We start from the raw sequence: 10,458 nt of genomic DNA on the forward strand, positions 1-10,458 counted from the left end.
TTATTTTAATTTTTCAGAGAACCAAGGTTTTAATTTATTAATTATGTCTCAATGTTTTTCTCTTTATAATTAAGTTCTGCTTTTATCGTTATTATTTCCTTCCTTGTGCTATCTTCTGTTTGTTTTTCTTTCTGCAATTTTTTTTTGCGTTTGGAATTTAATTCATACTTGTCGCTTCTCTTTCCACTGAAATCAAAATTTAGGGCTTAAACCTTTTCCTATAGCACCGATACTCGAAGAACAACTTGACTGTATATAACATATTTGGTTAAACTTTATTTCTTCAGGCTTTTAAAAATCATTTCTGCTTCACTGTTTTCTTGCTTTATATATTGCTGTTGAGAAGTCTGATGTCCACCTATTTTTTTCTTTATATACATTTTCTTTTTGGCTGTAGGCTCTGAGGATTATTTCTGTATCTTTTAAGCTAAAATTTTTAATAGGACAGTATTAGAGTTACCATGCTGGATGATTTTTGCAGGAACAAGGTGAGCCTTCTTAATTCTTCATTTTTCTTCTCTTGGCTGTTTCCTTCCCTATATCAGTGTCTCTTATCACATTTTCTTTTTTATTATTCCAGGGTATTGTGAGGGTACAAACATTATAGTTACCTCTTATCACATTTTTAAAAGTTATAATTACAAATGTATTCTCCCTTGAGCCTGTAATTTAGTCTTTATTTCTAATTTGGTTTTTATGTTTTCTTTTCATTTCTTCCTGAATTTTGTCAGTTTTCATTTCATATCTTCCTTTTTGTTGTCTATTTTTGTTCTGAGGGATTGAATTTCTGATGCAAGCATGTGTTTTTTCATATCTTCAAGTGTTGAATTCGGGTATTACAGATTTGTGCTGCTTCGAAGGTGGTTTTTCTGTGAAATTTTTCGTCAACAGAAAGGTTTTATTCTCGTTTTTCTCCTTACAGTGGTTTTGTGTGCGTGAAGACATCGCTTTCTATTAGTATTTGTGAGATGGCGTGAACAGCTCTAAGCTAGCAGCTAGTCGCACCTGCTTAGAGCCCTAGTGTCAGGAGCGCCCTCTTCTGCCTGCATAGTGAAGTGCAGTGTCAGCAGATGTCCTGGTTTGGTGGTGGTGGGCTTGGCGTGTCTTCCAGTGTTACGGTATGCCTTTGCTGCTGCAGCTCTTAATTTTCCCTTTTTACAAGCTTTTCTCCCTTTGTCACCAAGCCTCCAAATGTGTCACCCCCTATCTGTTGTATGCTCCCCCACAAAGGGACATGTATCCGCCTGCTACCTGGTTCCCACAGTCTCGAGTCTGATGCCTGAAGCCACCAGCACTCTGACCTGCCAGGTCTCAGCCCCACTCCCAGCGTCTCACACCAGCATGGGATTTTTTCTTCCTGAGGGTGATTCTTGTCTGTACTCTGTCCCTCTCAGCCCCTTTGCTCATGCCTCCCTCTGGCGTGGCCCCAAAACAGCTCTGCCAGAATTTCGTGGCTGTTACTCTACATCAAGGTAAATGACATCATGGTATTTTCCATCTTCTGTGTATGCTGAGGTTATGAGAAAGGTGAGGTTCTATTGTGTCTCCTTGTTAATCTGTATTTCTTTTTCTTGTTAGAAAGTATAAATAGCTGTGGATATAGGCAGCTAAAATTTTCCTAGGGCAACCCAGAATTCAGTGAGTTCTTTTACTTTTTTTTTTTTTTTCGAGACAGGGTCTCGCTCTGTCACCCAGGCTGGAGTACAATGGTGTTATCATAGCTCACTGCAACCTTAAACTCCTGGGCTCAAGTGATCTTCCTGCCTCAGCCTCCCAAGAAGCTAAGACTACAGGTGCATGCCACCATGCCCAACTAATTTTTTCTTTTTTCTTTCTTTCTTTCTTTTTGTTTTTTCTTGTAGAGACAGGGTCTCACTATGTTGCTCAGGCTGGTCTCAAACTCCTGGCCTCAAGCAATCCTCAACCTCAACCTCCCAGAGTGCTAGAATGTAACATGAGAGAAAACCTAGATGACCTCGGGTATGGAGATGACTTTTTAGATGAGTCTTAAAAAGTACCTTTTTTTAAGCTCTTTTAAAATATGTAATGAAATGGAAATTTCATAACACCCAAGTGACAAGGATCTGTCAAAGCATTTCTCTGTTCTACGGACCCTGGAGTTTTATTTTTTAACCTTTTAAAATATTTTTAAAATTAGATTTTATTTATTAAATTACTTTATTACAAACACTTCGTGTCGAGGGCTGACTTTCAGTAGATCGCACCGAGGCAGCTACATAGAAGCAGGTCATCCACGAATGCTCTGGCATCATGTTCCCCAGGAACATGCGTTGAGTGATAGGCGAGGGGGCGGCAGCTTTTCCGGCTGCACCCTGTTTTCCAGGACAAGGGGCGCTCCAAAGTGCGTCCCAGCGGGCAGCTGGGACCCAAGGGGCACTGCATGGCTCTGCCCAGAGGGATTTTGGCTCCAAGGCATCCCCGTAATCCCACAGATGGCAGCTTCCTCCATTGGCTTCTCTAGCCAACAACTGTGCCTGCACACCTGTACGTTTCTACCCCACATTGAAGAGAAACACCTGCATCTCTTGCTGATAACTCTGTTTCTCCAATTCTTTTTTTTTTTTTTTTTTTTCATAGTCTTGCTCTGTTGCCCAGGCTAGAGTGCTGTGGAGTCAGCCTAGCTCACAGCAACCTCAGACTCCTGGGCTCAAAGCGATCCTTCTGCCTTAGCCTCCCAAGTAGTTGGAACTACAGGCATGGGCCACCATGCCTGGCTAATTTTTTCATATATATATATTTTTAGTTGTCCAGATCATTTCTTTCTATTTTTTAGTAGAGACGGGGTCTCGCTCTTGTTCAGGCTGGTCTCGAACTCCTGACCTTGAGCGATCGACCCGCCTCGGCCTCCCAGAGTGCTAGGATTACAGGCATGAGCCACCGCACCCGGCCCTCCAATTCTGAACTATGATAATTCTGGTGATAATTTTGTTTTTCCAGTTCTGGATCATTCAGTCGTCAGGACTCTCTGTCGACTACCAGTTGTGTTAAGGTGCAAGGAGGCAGGTTTTCAGACTAAAGTGAGTTCCTGCAGTCCTGGAAAATTTTCCAGGTTCTGTCTGTTGAGATGTGTGCTATTTTTTGTTTTATCTGAGAAAGAGGCATGATGATCTTGGTGTAATTTCCTTAAGTACGTAGGCCAAGAGTCAAATTTTTCTTGCTTCATTTAATTTCTTAGGAGAACATTACTACTCTATATTTTCATAGTGGTTGTTATGGGGATTTATGCCAACAAAAGGGCATTTGAGTAATGATTTCCTAGAAAACTACTGTGCCTAGATTAAAACCTAGACTCTGCGGCAGTGCCACTCCCGGATTTCTTTATTCCTGTCCCTGCAGGTTTGAGCTGTGCTGGGCCTGTGCTGGGCTCCCATTTCCCAGGGAGAAATGTTCCCACCATGCGACACCACGAGGGTCCTGTGATTTGGAAATTGAAGGTGACTCCTCACTGTTGTGAGCTCTGCCTCCAACGGGTTACATCGTCCCAGTCAGGGCTGCCAATCCTGCTCACCAAGGAAAGAGGCTTGTGCCACGCCATGGGGCAGCGACAAAGACCTCCAGGACCTCTTATTCCTTCCACATCCAGGAGAAAAAGTGAATGGAAAGCCACAGCCCTTAGAAAGAGACAAGGCCGCTGAAGTCCTGACCCTTCAGTGAAGGCTTTGTTCTCTGGCCAGGAAAGAACTCCCTGCCGGCAAACACTTAGGAATGGACAGTGCAAGAAGGAAGTTGTTGCTGCACTCGTCATCGTGTGACATCCTGGAAATGAGGGCTCCGGCTGTGTGTCTGGGGGCTCAGGCTGCCATAATGGACCCGGCAGACCCGGCAGTTTAAACAGCAGAAAGGTGTTTCTCACAGTCCTGGAGGCTGGAGTCCTAGATCAAGGCGTCGGCAGAGTTGGTTTCTTCTGAGGCCTCTCTCCTTGGCCTGTGGATGGCGTCTTCTCCCTGTCCTCATATGGCCATGCCTCTGCAGGTGGCTGCATCCTCATCTCCTCTTCTTCTAAGGACACCAGGCACATAGGGTTAGGGCCCACCTAATGACTTCATTTTACCTAAGTCACCTCTTTAAAGATCCCGTCTACAAATACAGTCACATTCCGAGATGCGGGAGCAAGGGAACCGTTAGGGCTTCAACATACGGATTTGGGGAGGCACAGCCCAGCCACAGAGTCGGCCATGAACTTTCTTCAGTGCCATGTTTTTATGTTACTTATTTCCTTCTTCTCTCACTCTTCCTCTACATTATTATGTTATATAAGAATTGATGCTGGAAATTAACAAATTTAGTCTTCATGTTACAAAATATTCAAACGGGACAGGCTGACTTTTGGGAGTACACACTTTCACCAAGAGATGGATACTGTATTGCTCAGGGTTTGGTGGGCAAAGGAAGGTCACTTGTCTTCTATGTATTGTGGGAAAAAGGGCTGAATATAGACTTGGGGGGCTGCACGACTGTTGGAAGAGCCGGCAGCGTGGAAGTTGGGGAAGCTGTCTCCGCAGGGAGAGGACCAGACAGTGGACAACCAGCCTGAAGCACCGGACGGGAGGTTGCAAAGGTTTTCCTGGCAGTGGTTGCCAGGGGGTCGTGGGATGGAGAGGGATGAATGGGAGGAGCACAGGGGATTTTTAGGGCAGTGAAACTATCCTGCGATATAGTAATGGTGGACACATGACGTTATGCGTTTGTCAAACCCGTAGACTATGTAACACAAAGAGTGAGCCCTAATGTACACTATAAACTTAGGTTAATAACAATGTAACAATATTGGCTCCTTGACTAGAAGAAATAATATACATTAATACAAGATATTAATAATAGGAGGAAACTGCGAGAAGGCAGGGATTAGTGGGGACTCTCATACTATCATCTCAATTCCCTGTAAAGCTAGCACTGTTTTTAAAAATAGAGTCTATTCATAGAAGATAAATGAATAAATAAATATGTTTTCCTGGAAGTTGCTGCAATTCCCAAGGTCCCTGAGCAGCTTCCACCCTCTGTCTCTGTCTGCGGCAGCAGAGTGTCCCCAGGAGAGCCAGGAAGACCTCTGTTTGGCTCCCGCATGCATGGGCACCCAGCTACAGCCACCCCAGGAACAGAATAGCTCCGCTTGGCCTTCCGAGTCAGGCACGTGTGAGTTTTCTTTCAAAAATTCTAACTCAGAGCTGTACCGAGGCGAGGTCGGCAGCGGCGCGCCACAGTGTGTGGGGTAGCAGCCGACAACCCAGCACAACCCGCCCCTCAGGCGATTCGATTCGGCATCTACTCCCGCAGCCTCCTCCCACACTTACCTTCCGAATAAGGATGTATTATAACAAGCCACGATTCCTCCCAACACTTTGCAGTTGGCAGTGGTTCCTTTCAGCTTTTACTGATCTGGAAAATGCCTTTCCTTTGCCTTCATGTGTGAGGGAAATTTTGCTTGGTGTAGGAGCCAAGCTGGCGGTGTGGTTTCTTGCCAGTGTCTGCCTCTGGCTTCCAGTCTGTATGGAGGGGGCAGCCGTCATGGTGCGCTTTCCGAAAGGTAACACGCCTTGTCTCCTGGCCGCATTTAAGATTGTCCTCTTTTCCTTTAATTTCAGCAATTTAACCATGACGTGATTAAGTATAGTTTTCTTCATGAGTCAATACGCTTACTGAATCTGTGGGTTCATATCTCATCAGTTTTGGAACACAGGCTGTTATCTAAAAAAAAATTGCTTCTGGGGTCCTCTCCTGGGACCACAATATGCATATGTTAAACTGTGGCTCATTGCCATGTGACTGCATGCTCTGAGTGTTTAATTCTTCTCTGTCTCTGTGCTTCATTTTGGATAATTTCTATCAACCTTCCTTAAACTCCATCAGTCCTTTCTGCTGCTGTGTATTTAGTCCGCCCTTAAGCGCATTCAATAAGTTTGGTTTTTTTTCCCCCTCATACAAAAACATTAACAAGGACTTGCGAACAGCAGCCGTCTCCCTGGTGGCTGAGGGATGGTGGTCCTCAGTCCTAGGGCTTCTACACCATGGGGAAGGATGGGCAGGACAAGTGACGGTGACTCCTCAGGGAGAGGCAAAAATGCTATGTGAATCTGCCTAAGGGCAGGATTTATGATCAACGTTTTTCTGATCTAAGGGCAGGATTTACGGTAATAGCAGATAAGGCAGAAATCCTAGAGGCATTCCTGGGACAGGGGTTAATCAGAGCTGCTTTAGCCTCCACAGTCCGTCCCCGAATTTGGCTCTTACAATCTGACATGCCTTTAAAGGGACGGTGCTCGATACATGTCACTCTAGCAGCAGCAGTGGGTTGGCAATGGAGGACAGGTCCGGCCCAGCGGGATTCCAAATGAGGGAGGTTTGCAGGCTTTGTTGAATGTCTCTAGTCTCCAGAATGCCATGATTTTGGTCTCCTCGGAAGAAGTAAAACACAAGATATATAACAATAATAATTGGAATAGTAGAAATATAATGCACACAAGGATTACAATCAAAAGAAAATTTGTATGCCAGAACAACAATTGGCTCCATTAGGGAGCCGATCAAAAGCATCATGAGGAAAATTAAAACCGGGTTCTTCTTTAGAGACTTCTTGTAGCCAGGAAATAATTCTGGATTTAGTCCAAATTGTAAACATATTTTTTCTCTACCCAGTATACCACCCCCCGCCTTTTTGTTCTGAGACAGAGTCTTGCTTTGTCACCCCAGGTAGAGTGCAGTGGTGTCATCACAGCTCACTGCAACCTCAAACTCCTGGGCTCAAGCGAACCTCTTGTCTCCTGAGTAGCTGAGACTACAGGCGCATGACACCATGCCCAGCTGTTTTTTCTATTTTTAGTAGAGACTGGGTCTCCCTCTTGCTCAGGCTGGTCTCAAACTCCTAACCTCAAGCAATCTATCCTCCCACCTCCTTGGCCTCCCAAAAGTGCTAGGATTACAGGCATGAGCCACCACACCCAAACCCATTTCTAGATATTTTATTTCCCAACATGAATTCTTCTTTAAGCATGGCTTATTATACAGTGGTTTTCAATCCTTTAATCTGTGTGACTATGTCAATGATGCTTTCTGTTACCAATTTCTGCACTGGGCCAGAGAATATTTTCAGTGTGGTAAATGTGCCAGTTTCAAATGATAACAATCTGGACATTTAGAACAAAATGAAAGCTCTGAATTATCTGGTTCAAGGGCTCCCTGGTGTGTATGTGTTTGATTGATCTTGCAGAGTGAATGAGGAGGGTTGTGTGCCTGGTTGAGACTATTCAGCCACACTGATGTCACTAAATCCAAAGTTAAAATCAGAACACAGTCCAATGTACCTGTCAGCCTTAAAAATGAGGACATCTGATTAATTGTTCAGGGCCCAGGCAATAAGGGGCCCGCATGCCATTTCTCCACTGCTGGCCCAGGTCCCTGGGGTGCAGCTGTTATTCCTCCTGGGAGCCTTGTCAGCAGTAACTGAGAGGGGTCTGGCCAGAGACAACTAGACAGAGGTAGACAAGGGCAAGGCCTTTTCCCAGGAGCCCAGAGGCAGGGCCAGGAATTGGAGAGTGGAAGAAGTCAAGTCACCAAGTCTATGCACAAAGGGCTCAAGGACCACAGCCCTAGGAATCAGAGACTCAAAGGGTCCCAGAAGGCAAGGGGAGGAAGAAAGCAAACAAAGTATGACCAGAGCAGAGCCAGGAGAGGCAAGCAAGAAACCTGCAAGCCCCCACAAGCACGCCTGGGGCAAGTGGTTAGGATTTGAGCTTCCCAGCAGCCAAGGTGAAAAGGAAGCAGGGTCAGAGGCATAACTGTGGCAAGAGCACAGTGATCTTCAGTGTTAAAAATTCTGCCCAGCATCCCATCGTAGAGCACAGCAATAGGATCTCGGGGCTGATCTCAGGACCCCACTCAGGGAGGCCTCTGGACATCACACCAAGATCCACTTCACTGGAAAAGTTCCACAGTATGTTTCTGTCCATGCCTTTGTTGGGGTTGGAGCTCACACCTATAAAGTGGGGTCCTGATCCCTGGCTCTCTGACGGTGAATACAGCAATGAGGGGACATGAAGGTCATCCCCTCTTCTAAACACATAGCTTTCAAATTTTCCTGATTGAGATCTACAGTCAAAACAGTTTAATAAATATATACACACAAAACATTTCAACATATGACATTATACAACAGATTTATAACATTAACAGATTTAAAATATATAAATATAACATATATTTATAACACAAAACATGTAAAATAAGATGTGAGATAAAATATAAAACATTTATAACATATAAAACATTTGTGTATTTAAAACATATATACACACAGACATATACACCCAAACAAAAATATGTATATGCATATATCTTAAAACACACATTTATGTTTAAATTAAATTTTTCATTAAAAAAATATGTATCCTAATTGTGTGCAAGGTACTCTGACATTTGTTATTCTGCTCTATCTCACCCTCACATTTCCTAGGACACACTCACCAGCTGGACTTCGCGGCCCCAGGGTTCCTGGGACAGCAGCTCCGGGCTCCGTTGGGAGGCAGCATGGGTTGACGCTGAGGACCCAGCTCTCCATCTAGCTGAGACAGGTTGGAATTTGGCCCTCTACCTGTCGCCTGGTGACCCTGAACTGGGGGACCCACTGTCCTGATTTGCCCAGCACTGAGGGCTTCCCAGGCCACAGGACTTTGGGTGCTGAACCTGGGACAGTTGGTCCCCTTGTGATGAGGCCATCACCTCAGGTCTCTGTTCCATTTTATTATTTTTAAAATTGGTCTCTTAATGGTACCTGCCTCCTAGGATTGAAGTCAGGCCAGAAATGAATAATGTTTGTAAACTGAATGCATTGTCCTCGGAACACTCTAGGGAGGGGCCTGTGGGCAGTGCTGCACCTGTGCTGCTATAGGCCACTCTGCTGCCAGGTGGACACGGACCCCACACCTGGACAGGTGTTGGAGCCGGGGGACAGGGAGGCTGACAGAGACCACCAGGAACAAAGAAGCCCTTAACAAGGATGTGGGCCCCCCTCTCCTGGGCTACTGGGCACCGGGTGAGCAAACAGTGGGTGTTAGGTTTACTTAGAGTGGGAACCCGAAAAATACCGTAAAGCCTGTGAAACAAAAGCCGCAGGAGTATGGAGAGTCCAAGGTTGTAAATCTCACTTGGACTTTGACTACAGGCAGCTGCAGCCATGCTGGGATGAAGATACCCTCCTCCCCTATCTCTGCAGGTGTTACTCACTCCCTCCAGAGAAACCCTCTATAAAACCCAAGGCTCCACCCATCTGCACCCAGATGCTCAAAATAAACTGCGTTTTGCTACACCTCAGGCTTCATGTTTCTCCTTCTCGGCGCTGGACCTAACAGCGGAGACAAAGTCCCCACAGCTGTGCCCCCAGCCCTCAGACACAGACCTAGGCCTCTGGGACTTTTTTGTTTTTTGAGACAGAGTCTCACTGTGTTGCCCGGGGCCAGTGCTGTGGCGTCAGCTTAGCTCACAGCAACCTCAAACTCCTGGGCTCAAGCAAACCTCCTGCCTCAGCCTCCTGAGTACCTGGGACTAAAGGCGTGAGCCACTATGCCTGGCTAATTTTGTTTTTGTTTCTATTTTTAGTTGTCCAGCTCATTTTTTTCTATTTTTAGTAGAGACGGGGGTCTCGCTCTTTCTCAGGCTGGTCTCGAACTCCTGAGGTCAAGCAATCCACCTGCCTCAGCCTCCCAGAGTGCTAGGATTACAGGCTGGGACATTTTGAAGACTGTTCTCAAATTGTGGTAATTCCAGGAATGCTCCCCAAGAAAGGCAACAGGGCCCTGCCTGCTGGGGGGCTCAAGTGATTAATGATCCAGTAGAAGGATCCTGGAACACCAGTCCTGTCCCCCCACCTGCTCGATGACCGTGGGCTGACTGTCTGACCCTTCCAGTGACCTCCAGGGACTGCAGTGTCTGGGGGCTCATTCACCAAGGAGAAGAGCAACAAGGCTCAGCAGGACACTTCAGCAAGCACCGGCCCGAGCTCCACTGACATCCCCAACCACTGCTGGAGAAACGTGGGCAGCCCTGAGGAAGGCCAGCTCCTTCTCATGGGCATTAAACACTGTGCCCCGAGCATGTCCCTCTTCGCAGTGGCTGCTGGGACACCTGGCAGTCAGCCCCAGGAACAGAGCTTACCTTGAGGTCAGTGCTGTCCTCCCCTCCTTGTCCTCCACCCAGACCCCTTCATCGTGCCTGCCTCCCATGCCACTTTGCTTTCAAGTTTTCTTTTTGATTTTTGAGTTATGAATTTCACAGTCCCAAATTTACATACAAAGCAATTACATCGTGAATAGCAAGTGAGTAAGTGCATAATACGGTAAGTGAATTAGTGCCTATGGCGCCTCCCCTCTAAGCCCACCCCCATGCAGAGGCTGGACATGCAGGATCAAGGGACCAGAGGAGGCTGCCCCTGGGCAGGCAGGGGTCAGA

The sequence above is a fragment of the Propithecus coquereli genome, unplaced genomic scaffold (genome assembly GCF_000956105.1).
Source record: "Propithecus coquereli isolate 6110/MARCELLA unplaced genomic scaffold, Pcoq_1.0 Scaffold28, whole genome shotgun sequence".
NCBI classification, from domain to species: Eukaryota; Metazoa; Chordata; class Mammalia; order Primates; family Indriidae; genus Propithecus; species Propithecus coquereli.